The 19,521-nt window shown below is 35.8% G+C and overlaps 1 protein-coding gene across 2 annotated transcripts in view; it reads left to right on the top strand.

Annotated features, from left to right (window-relative positions):
• The window catches only part of LOC462815 (putative uncharacterized protein encoded by LINC00472), a 242,395-nt gene that overhangs the window by 184,919 nt on the left and 37,955 nt on the right, over positions 1-19,521 (top strand). Inside the window, exon 4 of one of the 2 annotated variants that reach the window (XM_054686014.2) lies at positions 4,487-5,479. The exons of the other annotated variant lie outside the window; for it this stretch is intronic. The gene's annotated coding sequence lies outside the window, so the exon portion shown is untranslated. Of the gene's footprint in view, positions 1-4,486; positions 5,480-19,521 lie in introns of those variants that run through there. 2 annotated transcript variants of the gene reach the window in all.

The following is a 19,521-nucleotide window of genomic DNA, read 5'->3' as shown; positions in this document are numbered from 1 at the left end:
TCTCCACAAATATTTTCTAAGGGCCATACACTATTCAAAGCACTGGAATGAATATGCCTGTCTTTCCTTCGTTTTTCCTTCCTTCTTTTCTTTTTCTTTCTTTCCCTTCCTTCCTTCCTGTCTTTCTTCTTTCTTTCCTTCCTTCCTTTTGTTTTCTTCCTTTCTCTCTCTCTTCAATTATTTTCCTTTCAGATTATGTAGTTATTTTTACTTGGAAAATTTAATATTGTGTCTCTTTTAGCTGGGTAAAATATGTCTAATTTCAAAGTAGCCAAGTCATAATGTCCTATAGCACCAAAAAGTGTTTCAGCTCCTAGATTTCCAAATAATGTAATTTAGAAAATAAAAATAATTGCAGATTCACACACAAAAAAATTTATTTATTTTTTATTCTTTTTTTTTTTGAGATGGAGTCTGTCTCTGTCACCCAGGCTGGAGTGCAGTGGCGTGTTCTCAGCTCATCGCAACCTCCGCCTCCCGGGTTCAAGCAATTCTCCTGCCTCAGCTCCCAAGTAGCACACAAACAAATTTTAAATGATCCTATGGACAAAAGGTTCTGTTCTTTCCATTGGTACTACCACTATTGCACATTTATGAAAGTAATTTAGAGACATGTACAAGGAAAATCTGTCTCTAAAAGGCTTCCAAATTTAGTAAATTGGGATATTTTACAATCACCTGTTTTAGTTTATGATAAATACAATTTACTTGTTCATTTTATGCACTCTGGTCAAATTAGAGCAGTTAGTTCATGCTTTAATGTATTAACACAACACAGCAAAAAGCATATAAAAATATAAAAGAAAACACCCAAAACACATGTCTGAGTTCAAAGCCTATTAAGCATTCCTGTGCACCAGAAGTAGAAAAGAAATGCAGAACTGAGCATAGCTGAGGCCACAGCCATGCTGGGCTCTTGTCCTGAAGTAGGCAGTGACAGCTGAGAACCAGGGAAGGAGAATTGAAGGTGTTCCATGGAAATTAGCCTACTGGAGCCAGATTTGAAAACAGAGGCTAGATGAGGCTCCTTCTGGTAAAAGGAGGTTAAAAATCTGCAGCCAACCATTCCCTGGGGCCATGGCTTTGCAGAGAACTTCAGAAACAAGAGAACTAACACACATTGCACTTGAGGAAGGGTGCTAAATGCACCTGGCCTGGGGCCTGATGTCATATGCCTGCTGAGACCAAGGGCAGGTGTTCTGCAATGTCATACACCACTAGGTTTGGAGGTAGGATTCAGGAATTTGGGAGAAGGAAATGCAAAACTGCTAGATAGAGAAATTTGAAGAAAGAGAAAGAAGGGGAGCAATTTCATTCAACATGATGCTGCAAAACAGAATTTCAAAGTGGGAGAATTCTAATGCTGTGAAAGTAATCCTGCCAAAAATCAACAATTGGAACATAATTTCATTCCAGGTGAAATTTTATTAAACTGATCTAGCCAAAACTTAAGAATAAATATGCTTTGAATGCTTAAGGGGAAAAATGGAAAAAACTATGCACTTTTTTTTAAAAAACATAAAATGTGAAAAGCAGACAGATATGAAACAAGCCAAATAAATTAAAAAGCAGAATGATTAGACTTCTTGGGAGTTAAAAATCTATTCATTGCAATAAAAAATTCAAAGATAGGGTAAACTTTGGAACAGAGGCAACAAAAGAAAAATAATAAACTGAAAAATATTACTGAGGGATTTACCCAGAAGACAGCATAGAGAATAAAATATGGAAGAATGCTAAGCAGAGAGATCACACAGGGTAGTATGCCTGGGAGAGTTCCAATTTACATCTGTTGTCCTGATATAATTATTAGTGGCACTTCTTTTAACTCCCAAATGCATCTTCCCTGAGAATCAGGGAAGGAGAAGTGAAGGTGCTCCATGGAAATTAGCAGACTGGAGCCAGGTTTGAAAACAGAGGCTAGGTGGGGCTCTGGTTATATAAACATAATTATATAAATATAATTTATTAGGCAATAGTTGTATGGTCACCTAAAACTATATAGGATAGTCTGAAGACAAATAGGACTGCCTATTTTTCTTTAAGGAAGGAAAAAGTAGAGAGAGTCACAAGAAAGTAATATTTGGAGAGAAAAGAGCTGTGAGTTTTCCAAAATTGAAGAAAAATATGTCCTCAAATTGAAAATGAACTATAAAAACCAAGAAGGATCTACAAAAATATGTTCATACCCAGACTTACCAAAGTAAAACTGGAATACATCAAGAATTAGGAGATGTTTTTACCAGCTACAAGGAGAAAAACAGGTTACCAACAAGAAATGGTAATTAAACAATAAATCAAGTGGGCTTCTCATTAGCAACCATAGATGCCATGAAACAACAGAGAAATAAATTCAATATAATGAGGGGAAACTGGAAATTTAGAATATTATATCCAAATAACTTAGCAACACAAACAAGGTGCTGGAAAATAGATTCTCAATCTATAATATATTCCTGTTTAGGTTCTTGGGTTTCTGAGTAGGATAAAAATACTAGATAATTTCAGATATTTTTTAAATTATAGTTATAATTAATATGTAATTCGCAGCTTTGTATGTTAAAAGCTTAAAAATATTTTTATTGGAAATTAACAATTGAATATATCTATATATGGAAATGTAAAGGACCAAGACCAGAGAAGACAATTTTGAAGAAGGACAAAATCCCTCTAAGGGTTATCAAGATGTATTGTAAAGTGATGATATTTAAGACAGTTTTGCATTAGCATAAAAATAGACAAATAGAAATATGGAAAAGAATAGAAACATTTGTGACAATTTGTTTCATGATAAAGCATAATGCAAATGAAAAAAGAATGGTATTTTTAATAATGATTTTGGGTCAACTGGTTATCTATATGAGGAAAAAACACATTTTGACATCCTACCTCACATGACACACAAAAATCAATTCAGGGTTGGAGGTATATGCCTACCTGAAAAGTAACAATTAAACATCAAGAAGATAAGAGAGAATATCTTTATGACCTTAAGATGGGCAAATTTTTTTAAAGAAAAATAGTGATTAAAGGGACATAATTAAAATTAAGAACCTCTGTTCATCAAAAACCCCAGTAAAATAGTCATATGGTTTGGCTGTGTCCCCACCCAAATCTCATCTTTAATTGTAGATCCCATAATCTCCATGTATCATGGGAGAGACCCGGTAGGGAGTCATTGGATCATGGGGGTGGTTTCCTCCATGCTGTTCTTGTGATAGTGAGAGTTCTCGTGAGATCTGATGGTTTTATAAGTGTCTGGCATTTCCCCTGCTTGCACTCATTCTCTCTCCTGTCACCCTGTGAAGAGATGCCTTCTGCCATGATTGTAAGTTTCCTGAGTCCTCCCCAGCCATGCAGAACTGTGAATCAATTAAACCTCTTTTCTTTGTAAATTGCCCACTCTCATGTATTTCTTCACAGGAGCATGAGAATAGACTAACACAAATAGTGGAAGAGAAGACCACCAACTGGAAAAGATACTTTCAATATTTTTACCTGACAAAAGATTATTATCCAAAACATATTAAATGTTTCTGTGAAGCCATATAAAAGATAGACAATCCATTAAAAAATTGGAATAAACTTGGATATTGAACAGGTAATACATGAAATATAATACATAAATGGGTGATAGCCATATAAAGTGCTCAAAATCATTAGTAATGAATGAATTAAAAATTATGTGCATGCAGCTACACACTCATCAGAATAGGTAAAATCTAGAGAAACAGGTATTACCATATATTGAGGATATGCAGCAATTGGAGCTTTTATGCACTACACATGGGAATATAAATTGGTACAACCTCTTCAGAAAACTATTTGGCAGTAACTACTAAAGCTAAACATAAGCATAGCCTACAACCCAGTAATGCCAGTATTTCACTCCTAGGTATATACCCAACAGAGTTGTAAATGAAATGTCAATGAAAGGCAGGTACAAAGAATGAAATGAAATTAGAGAATGTTTAAAACAGCATTATTTGTAATCCCCAAACACTAGAAACAATCCAAATGTCCAGCAAGAGTAGAATGGATAAATAAATTGTGGTGCATTCGTTCAATGGGATACTTCATAATAATAAAAGTAAATTAATCATCAATATAATCAATAACATAGATGAGTCTAATAACATAAGAATGAGCAATAGCGGCCAGATGCAGAGTTCATGTCATATCCCATTTATAAAAAGTTCAAAACAGGCAAAGCTAATCTATGGTAAAAAAGACAGATATGGTTAACCTTAAGAAGAGAAGGGAGATACTGAGGGCGATTCAGGGTATTGGCAATGTTCTATGTCTTAATCTGGGTTATAGTCACACAGATGTATTTACTTTGCAAAAATTTATTAAAATCAACATTTCTGCATATAAGTATGCTCATCTGTATGTATTTGCTATCCATGAAATAGAAAAATAAGGCATAATCTTAGGGTTACCAATATAGAAATAGAAATAATCTTGATATTTTTCAAACCTCCAGAGGAATCAAAAGAAGGAGGAAGAATAGAATGATTTGGAGGAAGAGAAGGAGAAAGTAGAGGAGTTGAAAAAAAGGAAGAAAAACAAAAATGCAGAATCCTCTGTCAATCCAATAGAACACAGCAAAAAAGCAAAGAAAGTGAAAGGTAAGTAGATAGCACAAAAGGAAATGGTACAAATAAGCCCAAAAGTGTAATGTATCAGAGTCAATGTGGATAAAATTCACCTATTAAAAGGCAGAGATGGGATAATAATAACATAAATCCTGCTGTATCCTGGTTAATAAAAGGCACACCTAACACCAAACCAAAAGGAAATTTTGAACATAAAGTTTTGAAAAACTAAGAGGTTTTTATTAAACCTCTTTTATTAAACCTATTTTATTATTTATAGTAAGATGATGTGTTAGTCCATTCTCATGCTACTAATAAAGACATACCCAAGATTGGGTAATTTATAAAGAAAAGAAGTTTAATTGACTCATAGTTTTGCATAGCTGGGGAAGGCTCAGGAAACTTACAATTATGGTGGGAGGGGAAGCAAAAACATCCTTCTTCACATGGCGGCAGCAGAAGGAAGCGCCCAGCAAAGAGGGAAAACCCCTTATAAAACCATCAGATCTCTTGAGAACTCACTCACTATCATGAGAACAGCAGCATGGGGGAAACCGCCCCATGATTCAATTACCTCCCACCAGGTCCCTCCCACAACAGGTGGGGATTATGGGAACTACAATCCAAGGTGAGATTTGGATGAGGACATAGCCAAACCATCTCAGGTGCATTATAAAATAATACAGAACAATCCCCAAGCCAATAAAATAATCTTTACCTTGTATGCACTTAAACATAACATCGCACTAGGCAGAGAAAACTGATAGGATTACAAAAACGGACAAATCCAGAACTATAGTAGGATACGTTAAACGCTTCAATAAGAAAAAAGGTCAAAAATAAAAAAGAAAAAGAAGAAAAAACAGGTCAAATAGAAAAAGCTAGAAGAATACAGAATATTTGAAATACTTGGTTGTACCTAGCCCTAGCTTAGCTCTCTCCCTACTCCTGCCTATCTTCCAAGACATACACACCTAAACCCTCAGGCTACTTAGAAGTGAGTATAAATCAATTACAAGCTCTCAAGCTACATCTTGTAGAGAAATACCCTCACATTCAGTTAATATGGGAAGGGACCTAAGGGGAATTCACTCAATCTATACCAGAACAAAAAACAGAGTTCAGATGCAGAGCTCACTGAAAATATGAACAAGATGAAAAAAGGATGACATGAGAACTAGGTAAGCAGAACAAAAAATAAGAATGAAAGAAACTCTATAGCAACAAAGAACACAGAGAAATATTCATGCTATAGAAAATCTTATTAAGTACATGAAATGAATAAAATACAAGCTCAAATGTAAGATGATAACAATACAGAATGATGTAAAAATGGAAATTGAAAATATAAGGAAACAAATTGAAACTAAAATAACACCATTACAGAAATTATAAACAAATTACATGCAGAAAGAAATTTAATGGACATGGCTGAAAAATAAATTGCTCTACAAAGAAAAGGCTTGAGATAAGCACAGTAAAATCAACGGAAAAAGATGAACAGATTAGTAGAAATAGAGAGAAGATAATAGCTAAAGAGAAGTGACAAATATGCCATTATATAAAGATAATAGGTATCTCTGAATTGAAAAACCGGTAAATGACTCAGAAAAAGTATTCCAATAGAAAACAGAAAAATAATCCTGTAATGCAAGAATAAGACACTCTGCAACTCAAAAGTGCATATCATATTCCAAGACAAACATATTCAACCCTATTTTTCCTAAGTCATATTCTGTTGTTACTGAATTTAAGAATAAGAAAAAATTATTTAGCCATCCAGAGACAAATAATAAGCCTCTTATATTTGGCAGCAAAGCAGACTGGACTCAATCTCCTCTGGAGTAACATTCTGGGTTACAGGATGATAAAGCAATGTCTACCAAGTTGTAAAGGAAAAGAAATGTGATCCAAAAATATTGTATTCCACTAAGATTCCACTCAAGTATAAATACCACAAGTAGATATTCTTAAATGTGAGAGAATATAGTCATGCATTGCTTAATGACAGGGATACATTCTGAGAAATGCATCCTTAGATTGATCTCTTTACTGTGGGAATAGTGTACTTACACAAACCTGATGGTATAACCTAATACACACCTAGGCCATATCATATAGCCTAGCTCCTAAGCTACAAACCTGTACAGCATGCTAATGAACCAAATACTGTAGGCAATTGTAACATAATGGTAAATATTTGCATATCTAAACCTATCTAAACTTAGGGGATAGTAAAAATACAGTATAAAAGGTTTTTTTTGTTTGTCTGTTTGTTTGTTTTTTAATGGTACTCTTGTATAGGACACTTAGTATGAATGGAGCTTGCAGGACTGAGGGTTGCTCCAGGTGAGCCAATGAGTGGGTGGTGAGTCAATGTGAAGGCCTAGGATATTACTGCACACTACCATAGACTTCATAAACACCGTAGAATTAGGCTCCAGTAAATTTATTTAAAACTTTTTTCTTCAGTAATAAATTAATCTTAGTTTACTGTAACTTTTTTACTTTATAAACTAATAATATTTTTTACTTTGTAAACTTTTAAGTTGTTGACTCTTTTTTTTTTTTTTTTTTTTTTTGAGTCGGAGTCTTGCTCTGTCGCGCAGGCTGGAGTGCAGTGGCGCCATCTCGGCTCACTGCAAGCTCCGCCTCCCAGGTTCACGCCATTCTCCTGCCTCAGTCCCCTGAGTAGCTGGGACTACAGGCTCCCGCCACCAGGCCCGGCTAATTTTTTTTTTTTTAGTAGAGACGGGGTTTCACCGTGTTAGCCAGGATGGTCTCTCTGACCTTGTGATCCGCCCGCCTTGGCCTCCCAAAGTGTTGGGATTACAGGCGTGAGCCACCGAGCCCAGCCTGTTGAGTCTTTTGAAATAACATCTAGCTTAAAACACAAATGTATTGCACAAAAATATTAGTACAAAATAGAATAAATAGTATAGTTAGTATAATATAGTACAGTAGCACAAAAACATTTCTTTCTTTATATCTTCATGCTATAAGCTTTTTAAATTTTTTAAGTGCTTTTGTTAAAAGCGAAGGCATACACATACCCATTAGCCCAGGCCTACACAGGGTCAGGATCATCAGTTTCACCGTCTTCTATCTTCACATTTTGTCCCACTGGAAGATCTTCAGGGGCAACAAAATGCATGGAGCTATATCAGGTGCAGTGGCTCATGCCTGTAATCTCAGCACTTTGGGAAGCTGAGGGGGAAGGATCACTTGGTATCAGGGGCTGGAGACCAGCCCGGGCAACATAGTGAGACCTCGCCTCTGCTAAAAATTAAAAAAAAAAAAAACCACAAAAGAGTTAGCTGGGCATAGTGGTGTCCACCTGTAGTCCCAGCTACTTAGGGGGCTAAAGTGGGAGGATCGCTTGAGCCTGGAAAGTCAAGGCTGCGGCGAGACCTCATACTGCCTCTGCACACCTGGGTGACAGAGCAAGACCTTGTCTCAAACCAAAACAAAAACACATGGAGGTGTTATTTCCTGTGATAACAGTGTCTTCTTCTGGAACATCTCCTGAAAACTTACCTGAGGTTCTTCTTGAGCAGGTGTCACTCTTTTCAGAAATATGTCTATAGTTGTTTGTTTGGTTTGTTTCCTTTTTCAGCATAGATTTGCTTGTAAGTAGATAATGCATCATGAGCATCTTCTCTATTGATGAAAATCTTTCGGTGTTGGGATCTGTTTATAACTGCATCATCACAAACATGTGAGTAATGCGTCGCACCACATTATGATGGCCATGAACTCACTAGGCCATAGGAATTTTCAGCTTCATTATAATCTTAAAGCACCACTGTCATATATGCAGTCCACTGTTGACTGATTGTTACGTGGCACATGGCTGTGCAAAGATGATAGCACACATTAGCTTTCTTGAGGCTCCAGGAACTGTCCAGCACAGTAAGTGAAAACTTTTTAAAAATCCTAAACATAATATTGAGAGATTTGCAAATATCAAGGTTAAAGAGAATATTCTGAAAGCTTCAGAGAGAAAAGACAGCAACACTGAAGTCATGCAAGGAGCATCAACTTCAAAAGTCTGGTGAAAACTGACTTTGAACTTAAACATCTTTACCCAGCCAAATCATTCATCAAGTATGATGATAGAATAAAAGTGTTTTCCAATCTCTAAAGACTCATAAAATGTATCTCCCCTGCATCCTTTATTATGAGGTTACTTATGGGTTAGAAAGAAACATTGAAAAAAGTAATTTAAAATGGGAAAGGCATGGGATGTAGGAAACAGCAAGTCTAACCTGGGACAAGAAGAAAGGGAAGATCCAAGCTGACTGCAGTGCAGCAAATCAGTCCTAAAGTAGGGTCCGAAAATAAGTGTACATTTAAAAAAAGGTGTATGCTGGGGCAGAGTGGTATTTCATAAACTTGATAGTATCCTTAAAACAGCTATCATAAACCTAAGGATTGGCTAAAGAAAAAAAAAAGGCAAGTAGAAATTTGAGGGAAAGGAGCACTGTACACAAAAACTATATGTTATGTAATCACTGCTTGGCTCAGCAATGAACCACATTCACATAGTTGTGATAATATAAGCAATGCCTGCTGATTTTTCAACTTCTAACATCTAAACAAAGTGAAAACATAGACAATCTAACTGTGGTTATATGATAAAAGGTAATTTTTTTCAGGCTTACCAATACAAAAGTGAAAACAAATCTTGCAAAGGTAAGGAAGAGAAAGGGGGGAGGGATTGAGGGCCTTCTTCACCTTACAAGGTATGGGGTCAAGATAGGTTGTGTCTAACTAACAGAACAGGAAATCAGGGGAAAACATATAGTCTTGCAGGTATGAAAGTAACCAAAAGAGGAATTAAAAGTAGTAAAACTTGCTGTGGGAAGAGGAAGAGAGGGGAGTCAAGTGAAGTGTAAGTGAGCTAAAACCTCATTTACCATGGCAGGAAGTTGGTAGATAATGTTTAAAGTAGATAGTCCAAACCCTCATGACTAATCAACTTAGAATTTTAAAAATGTAAAATAAAAGTTATCAAGGGTTTAAGATGACATACTCAGGAAGGGATGGGATGTGGTAACCGATTGTTGCTTTTTGTAGCAAGCCCTTTAATGCTGTTTATTCTTTATAAAATTTTCCTTATTTTGACAAAATTGTATATAACTATATATGCATGTATACACACACACACACATACACACACATTTCAAAGGAGTGGCTATTAGTAAAATGTAATAATATTAAATAGTATCTTTTCTTATAAAACAATGTCTGCCATCTATCCACCTATCTAAGAAATGTATAAACAGTTTTTTACAACAATATTTAGCTCACATTTCCAAGTGGCAGGGTTTCGGGAGAATTTTGACATTGTTATTCTTACTTTTCTGTATTCCCTGAATAATTATTGTCTTTATATCACTTTTCTAATAATAGCATCTTTATTGTATACTCTCAATGCTGGGAGGGCAGGAGATATAAATAAACAAAAGTGGAAGCAGGGAGGAGGCCATGAAACTATTACAAAAGCCCATGTGAGAAAACATAGTGGTGTGGACTAAGAAGCTTACATTTGAAATGAAGAGAAACAGCCAGGTTCATGACATAATTTGGAGGGAGAAACAACGGTACTCTAGGCTTGAATGTTGATGGTAGGAACAAGAGGAATCAAGACCATAGTTGCTCACCTGAGCTATCATGAGCATGGAGGCCATAGACAGAGAGAGAATTGAATGTTTTATTTCCAAGTTGAAAGTAGTTAAAGACAGGATTGAGAATTTGGCTTTATATAGCCTAAATTTGAATATTTGAGAAACATACAAGTAATAGTCATGTAGTCATTTGCATATATGCAGTTATTTGCATATGCAGTCACGCTGAACATATATATTTGACATTTGTCAGCAAATAGAGAGGATATAAAGCTGAGAATGTATGAGAGCACCTAGAAGTGAGGACTGAGAAAAGGCAGAAGAGAACCTTGGACCAAGCACAGATGGCCTCCAACACTGATAGATCTGAGACAGAGAGGGAATCCTGGAAACGAAGTAAGAAGAGAGAGCAGGGATAATTTGGTAGGTAAAAATTCAGCAGGGTGTGGCTTCAGGGAAGCTGAGGGAGGAGACTATTTCCAGGAGGAGGGAGCCTTGAAGTCCTTGAAGTAAGAGGGAAGGGGCTACAACCCCAAGCAGAATGATTAGCTCTTTATTGGATAAGGGACACTTTATACATCATAATAAAAGGGAAGAAGAAAAAAAGGGAAAGGGTTGCAGGTGTAGATATCTTTTGTAGCCTCAGTGGCGAAAAGATGGAGTCTGATGGCTTCCATTTTCTAGATGTAGCAGGAGATAAGATCATCTGCTGAGACTGAGGAGAGAAAAAAGGCAGAAAATTACGGCTGATGGAGAGATGACAGCATTAGGTGGAAGCCTCAAGTAATCTTAGGGCCATTAATACTCATTACCTAGTTACTTTAGTTATGGAATCAGTAATCTTAATCATATTTTCATTTTCAATAGCCTAGGTTTTGTTTAATCCATTTCCTGAATAAAGGAATACTAGTATTCAACAAACATACATAGAATCATAGAATGTTCGAATGTAAAGAAATCTTAGATATTGTATGCCCCAGTCTTCACTATACAAATGATAAAACTAAGGCTTAATTCAAGGAATTTTTCTAAAATTAAAGAACTAGTTGGTGACAGGTAGAAATAAAACATAAGCTTTTAGATTCTCAATCTATTGGTATGAAAGCTCAGACACACAGTTACACGGACACACAGACACGCCGCTCTGCACAGAAAATCAAAAAGGTTATTAGACTCAACTAATGTCAACTAAAAAATTAGTCCTTGTCAGTTTCTTTGGGCAATAATACAAATATATATTGCAATATTGCATACAGTGAGCTTCTGAAGATGTGTAAAAATTTTAAATCACAGTAACTAACTGCTAAAGAAGAAATCTATATTGAATATGTTTTGAAAGGCATCTTTTCACAGTCTATATTATCAAATAATTCATCTCATTTTATGTTGGTAGTTATTATTTCTTAGAGACATAGTTTATCACCTTCCATTATTCCAATAGCTTCCTAAGTTTCTCCACAAAAAAATCCCAAGAGGTAGGGAAAATTATTCCCTGCTTGTATTTTGTCATTTGATTAATATTTTCAGAATTGCATCCAAATGATTCTACTTGTTTTTCACACTCCAACAGGCAGCCACCTGCCACCACCTTCAAAAAGGAAATATCCTATCATATCTTCTACTCTACATAAATAACTTCTTCCCTAGGAGAAGGGGAAATGCAGAGTGGTATTTACCCTTATTTTTGTTTTCAAATATTCTGGTTGGATTTTGTAATGTTACGCTAATATCTTTTTGCCTTTGTGGATATTTATATATACTTCCCATTTTCCTTTCAGGTCATAATTCATCCCTTTCACCTAATATTCAGTATTTGGTTGAATATTAAACTTATTACATTTGAAAATGTTATTTGAAATATTTTTCTGTACAGTTATGAGGCATCCCAGTGATCATATAATTAAAAATTTCACAATATTCCATTAGGCTATATACCGACTACCACTGCACCCCAAAAAAGCTTGCTAATTTCATTCATTCCTACGTATCCATGTGGGCAAACTCAAATGAAGATGCACCAACAGAAGAGTAAAATATATTGCTTCCTCTTACTCCTACACAGATGTTCATGGCATGGATGAATGGAGAGGGCCACAAAGCATGGTCCCTGTATTTTTTGGCTCCTCCGCAAATACTAAAGACTTGGACAAGGACAGCTCTCCTATTGTAATCATGGCCAGAAATGGGTTTACTCTGAAACTAATGAAGAAGATTAATTCCTAGTAAAGTGTTCACATGTTCATACGCTTTTGTAAAATTTGCTAAAGTAAGATATTCTTATTGCAACTGGGTAATGCTATTGTCATCTTCTACCACGACTTCTCCTGCATCATACTCCTCCTCTTGGCAGAAGGTCCCAGAGCAGCCATGGAGAAGTGCTGGGTCCAGCATAATATACTTACATGGTTCACAGCCAACTCCATGTATAGTTAGATTGGTTGCCACCGCATAGTTTGCTTCCAGAAAAACTTCTACCATCTCCTATGACTGTTCATCTTGCATATTACACAAAGGTGCCTACAATTCCTACTTTCAGAACATGTGAGCAGTGAAAGATAAATGAGGAATGAGGCTTGAAATATCTGGAAACATAATTTCATCTTCCAATAATCAGATATCTAAAATTGTGAGAGTTAGGCTTTTACTGATTCTCAATCAAAACAAAAGTTCTCTCCCACCAAAAAATGTACTCAATAATGGTCTAAAATCTCATAATTTGTATATGAAAGAAACATTAGAGATTTTTCCAAATTTGGCAACAATGCTTAAAATTTTAGGACATTACCCAAAACAAGTTATAAAGGCAGAAAGTTTCTAAGTAATTGCATTCTATAAAGTTCAATCAGACATGCTTGAGGAAAGACTAAATTACCTCACTACTGTCTTTATTACAAATATTACAAAAATTGATGTCTCATGAAAAGTTGATTGATAGATTACAGCCAAAAAATGAAAAGATGTATTAGGGAGTTAAGTAATTATATATATATATATATATATATATATACACACACACACACACACACACACACACACACACACATATATGTGTATTACATATTATATATGTGTATATATACAAATATACATATATATGTATGTAGATATACATATGTACTATATATACACATTATAATATAAACATTATATATAAATATATATAATTTTTCAGGATTCTTCTATTTGTGGTATTTGTTAGCTTTTAAAAGTTATACTTAGATGTGATTTCTTTCTCATTCTAAATAAACATTTATATTTGTACCTGACTTTCTTTTTATAAGTTTTGAATTATTTTTCTTGAAGTTGGTTATGAAAACAAACAAATAAATAAATAAATGTCAGACTCCCAAAAATCTGAGTCCCCTTGGTGACCATACAGCTCTGCTAGCCTGGACAGACATTCTAATTTGGAGGTAGGCAAAATACTGGACAAAATTAAATGGGAGAATTGAAGACTTTCTTCTCATCACCCACCATGCTTTGGGACTGTATGTTATTCACGACAATGGAAGCTCTTAGCTTTAACAGAGTAAAAATAATTGCTCTAAGATAATGATGCTTTGCATTTTGTTTAATTTCTCATAAGGAAGGTAATAAAAATTGATTCTCAGAAGATCAACATAGGAAAAAGTTTTGAAGTGTAGGTCTGTGTCCTGGTAGTTTTAGTGGCCAGGCTGGTGGTCACTAATTACAAAAGGATGACTCATTTCTTTTCCCCACACATAAATTTGTCTCTGGTCACAAATTGCATAGACTTAGATAGGTTTTGATACTCCAAGTCACATGTTTGCCATTTGGAGAAGTAATGAGCACATTTAAGGAAAACCTCTAAAGAAATAAGGCTAGGTGGCTGGGCGTGGTGGCTCACACCTGTAATCTCAACACTTTGGGAGGCTCAGGCAGGCAGATCACTTGAAGTCAGGAGTTTGAGACCAGCCTGGCCAACATGGTGAAGCCCCGTCTCTATTAAAAATACAAAAATTAGCCAGGCGTGGTGGTGCATGCCTGCAGTCCCAGCTACTCGGAGGCTGAGGCAGGAGAATCACTTGAACCCAGAAGCAGAGGTTTCAGTGAGCCGAGGTCACACCACTGTACTCCAGCCTGGGCGACGGAGCAAGACTCCATCAAAAAAAAAAAGAAAGAAAGAAAAGAAAGAAAGAAGAAAGAAAGAAAGAAAGAAAGAAAGAAAGAAAGAAAGAAAGAAAGAAAGAAAGAAAGAAAGAAGAAAGAAAGAAAGAGAGAAGGCTAGCAACACAAGCTATCCAGAGACCATAAATTGCCATGGAGCAGCTCATGGTTTTCTGAAGTGCAAACTACTAACCTGGTCATCTTTAATTCACCTGATGGATGAGAAATAATGTGAGTCAGCGAGACAAGGATACTTAAATCAATGGCTGCCTTACAAGAAAAGAGTCGAAATACAGGTATTTTGTTTTAAGGCACACTGAAAAGAGCTTGATCCGCTCAAAATATTTTTCCAGAGTAAGAGTCATCTCTTTTTAAAAATTATCTTTTCCACAGTCTTCTTGACAATATTAATCCTTTTATTTAGGAAGCATGACACAAAGCCTCTGTGATTTTAGGGAAATTCTACCACACCGTTTTCCCTCCTTAGTTAGAATCACATGTTTAAACTTGAAGAGGCTATTGCTGGGGTTATAAACATTTCTACTCCTGTTATTTGATCAATCTGATTGCAATCTGCAAAGGAAAATTGCTATAAACTACTTGAATGTGAATGATGTACAATTGTCTTAAGATGCTCAATAGAGTAGAAACCACCTCAAGAAAAAAAATTTTTTGCAGTATGGTTTGTTTTTCCTCAACTTTTTATTTTTAAGAAGTCAAACCAACAAAAAAAATGTCTAAAGCATAGTACAGTTTATATCTATATATTCTCCACCTAGATTCACCCGTTGTTAGCATTTTGCCTGTTTGTCATTTCCCTTTTACTTTCTACGTTTTGTTTTGCTTTTTCCTACAGAACCATTTGAATATAAGTTGCAGACATCATAATACTTCTGCACTGGGTACTTTAGTATGTGTCACCTAAAAACAAATACGTTTTTCTTCCTAACCACAACATCTCTCTAACCACAATACCATGAGATTATTACACACAAGGCAGTTCACATTGATGCCCTAATGCCATCAAATTAAAATCTATATTCAAATGTCTTCTGTTATTCTAATGTCTCTTATTCCTGTTTTATTTTTCCAGGATCTAATCAAGAGTCACTCCTTGCAGTAATGTTCACGTTTCCTTCGTCTCTTAAAAGATATCCCTCTAGGTATTTGTTTGCCTTTCTTGACATTGACTTTTCTTTTTAACCAATTAAGGCCAGTTGTCTTATTTAGTGCCCCCAAATTTCAACTGGACTGTTTTATCACGATTACATTCATGTTCACCATTTTTGGCAATACTACATAAGTATACTTCCCACTGCTTCTCATTCAGAGGTATAGGATGTCAGTTTGTCCCATTATTGATAATGCTAACACTGATCACTCATTTATGGTTGGTGTTTCCAAGATCTCAACATTGTAAAGGAATCTTTTACACTTTGAAATTAATGTCATCTGTGGGATAATACTCTGAGGGGACCATGTAAATATCTTATGCCCCAACAATATCTCACTCAATGGTTTTACCGTCCATTGAGAATTTTTGCCTGAATAAATGATTATGGTGAGTGGAAAAGGGGGATTTCTAATTCTATTATTTCTATATTTATTAACTGGCATTCTTTTGTGAAGAAGTACTTTTCATATCCATCTGCCTTTTTAGTGAGTATCATTTTTGGACTTGTGGGTTCTTTTATTTACTAGGTTGTAATCCATTACCTTTATTATTCTTTTTGATGTTCAAATTATCCCAAACATGGCAAGTGGGATTCCATTCAGACAGCTCTAGAGTCTTTTTATGTCCCCATGCTTCTGGCAAAAGATGTCCAAGCCTTACCTTGAACTTTCCTGATCCCTTCCTGGAACCAGCCATTTCTGAAAGAACTCTGATATTTTTTCTTTTTTAGTGGGGAACATATTTAGAAATACATATACGTCTGAAGTTCACACTGACAGCTACAATTCAAATCCAATACCTTCTTCCATTTCACATTAGTAACTCCTATGTCTTGCAGTGAAAACATTGGTTCCCAACAACGTAAATATATTTCCTAATTTGTCTTTTCTACAGTACATACGAAATAGGTCCAGTATGATTACATCAATAGCCTTATCAACAACAAAACTTGGCCGAAAGCGATGGCTCATGCCTGTAATCCCAGCACTCTGGGAGGCCAAGGTGGGCAGATTATGAGGTCAGGAGTTCAAGACCAGCCTGGCTAACATGGTGAAACCCTGTTTCTACTACAAAAATTAGCTGGACGTGGTGGCGGGTGTCTGTAATCCCAGCTACTCTGGAGGCCGAAGCAGGAGAATTGCTCGAACTCAGGAGGCGGAGGTTGCAGTGAGCCGAGATCGCACAAGAATACTACAGCCTGGATGACAGAGCAAGACTCTGTCTCGGGGGTGGTGGGGGGGAACCTCGCAATAAAATTCAAGATTTCTTTGCAGTTTTTCTCATACTTAGAAAAATACATTAATGATATACAGTCAGGGTACGACATTCAAATTATACTTAAATAAACATTTTTTGTGTGATTGTTCTTAATTTTCTATACAAATGGGCTCATTCGCTTGCATTTATATCCAATTACAGGATTATCTTTTCGCATTATTTTTAATTTAATTTTGTTTCTGAATGTGCAAAGCATTTACAGCATTCAAAAGTAAAAACGATATAAAAAGTACATACCAAGGAGTCTCACTGCCAATGCTATCACTTCCACCCTGTTCCCACCCACTTTCTTTCTATGGTAAAAACATATTCATTTTTGGTTTATCCTTCCTGTATTGCTATTTTATAATACACACACACACACACATGCGTGCATGTGCCTATCTGTTACTTACATATCTTTCTACCTATCTAATGCATAAATATCATCTCATTTCCCTTTCTTACACAAAAGGTAGTATACTACATATACTTAGGTGATTTTTTTCCAAATTATTGTGTATCCTGGAAATCACTTCATATCTATTGAGGTCTTTCTTAATCTTTTTTATTTTTACTGTGACTAGTATTCCATGTGTGAATTCATCGTAATTTATTCTACCAGTTTCCTGTGATTGAACATTTGGGTTGTCGCCAATACTTTGCTGTTACAAATAATGTTTCAGTGAATAACCTTGTGCATATGTTGTTGGTTTTTTCCCTCACATTCGAGCAAGTGTATCTTCAGGTTAATTCCCACAAGTGGGAATTGCTGCTGTGCCAAGGATAAACACATGTGTAATTTTGTTAGATAAAGCCAACTTCCCTGCATAGAGACTGTAGCATTTTGCGTTCTCATCCACAATATTTGGGAACCTGTTTTTCATAGCCCTGTATACAAAATATGTTATCAAGCTTTTGAATTTTTTAATTCTAATAGGCAAGAAATGGTATCTCATTGAAGTTTCCATTTGTATTTATCTTATTATGAAAGAAGTTATAAAACTTGTTATATATTTGAGGGCCTTTTTTCTGTGAACTGGTTGTGTCCTTTGCTCATTTCTTAAATAGATTTTGAAAAATCTATTTAAGAAAATTTTGTATATTAGAGCTACAAGTCCTGTGTTTATCTATGATAAATGCAACATGGAATGATAGTGGAGATGGTGCATATCCTTTTTAGGGAAATTTTTCAGACAGATAAACATAGCCAATATTTTGTCCCCATCTACCATTTGTCATCTGACTTTGTTTATGGTGTTTTAAGTCATTCAGAAGTTGTTGGGTTTTTTTAATGTACTTGAGTGTATCAGTCTTTTATTGTATCTGGAACTTGAGTCATAACTTATCCATAGCTTACTAAAAACCTTCACCAGTTCTCTTCCAGTCCTTGTGTGGTATCTTAGTCAGTGTGTGCTGCTAGAACAAAATACCTGAGACTGGGTAATTTATAAAGAACAAAAAGTTTATTTCTTACAGTTCTGGAGGCTGAGAGTCCAAGATCAAGGTCCCAGCAGGCTTGGTGTCTGATAAGGGGCCCTATCTCTCCTTCCATGATGGCACTGTGTTGGTGCATCCTCCAAAGGGGAGATGTGCTGTATCCTCACATGGTGGAAGAAATGAAAGGGCAAGTAAGCCAAATGCTGTGCGAAGCCTCTTTTATAAAGCCTTAATCCCATTGTTAAAAGAAATGCCCTCATGGTCTAATATTCTCTTAAAGGCCTCACTTAATACTATCACATTGGCAACACCTGAGTTTTGGAAGTGACATATTCAAACCATAGCATATAGTTTCATATTTGACATTAGATGTCTGCCCCATTTAGAGTTTGCTCTGGTGTATGATGTAAAGGGTGATTTTTCAGTTGTTCTAACATAATTTATTAAAAAGCCTGTGTTTTTGAACAATGAGAACACATGGACACAGGGAGGGGAACATCACACGCCAGGGCCTGTTGGGGGGTCGGGGGCAAGGGGAGGGAGAGCATTAGAACAAATACCTAATGCATGCAGGGCTTAAAACCTAGATGATGGGTTGATAGGTGCAGCAAACCACTATGGCACATGTATACCTATGTAACAAACCTGCACGTTCTGCACATGTATCCTGGAACTTAAAGTAAAATAAAAACAAAAAAAGCCTGTGTTTGCTTAGTGATTTGAGACACCATCTTTATCATATATTACATTTTTATATGTGCTTGTTTCTCTTTCTGAAATTGCTATAATACTTTTTTTTTTTACTAATGTGTCTCTGTATGCACCTGTACCCTCTATTTTAAGTACAGAAGTTTGTATAACTTTGGTAATTGGTAAAATGTTATTCAGAATAAATTTTCCTAGCTACTTTTTTGTTCATTTTACAATATGAACCTTAGAATCAACTTATATAGCTCTAGAAATAAAACTTGTTGGATTTTTGTTAGATCATATTTAATTTATATATTCACTTGGGGAGAATTAACTTTTTTATGTTGAGTCATTCTATGTAAGAATAAAGAATTTCAGCTGGGAACACTGGCTCGTGCCTGTAATCTCCAGGACTTTAGGAGAAAGTAGGAGGATTGCCTGAGTACAGGAGTTCAAGACCAGCCTGGGCAACAAAGTGAGACACTGTCTCTCAAAAAAAATTCAAAAAATTAGCCAGGCGGGGTTGCACGTGCCTGTGGTCACACATGCCTGTCGTCCCAACGGCGGCTCAGGCAAGAGAACTGTTTGAGCCCAGGAGTTTGAG

This window comes from Pan troglodytes, chromosome 5 (genome assembly GCF_028858775.2).
Source record: "Pan troglodytes isolate AG18354 chromosome 5, NHGRI_mPanTro3-v2.0_pri, whole genome shotgun sequence".
Classification (NCBI taxonomy): Eukaryota; Metazoa; Chordata; class Mammalia; order Primates; family Hominidae; genus Pan; species Pan troglodytes.
The sequence above is the reverse complement of the archived record's forward strand: the minus strand, read 5'-3'. Positions and strand labels throughout refer to the sequence as shown.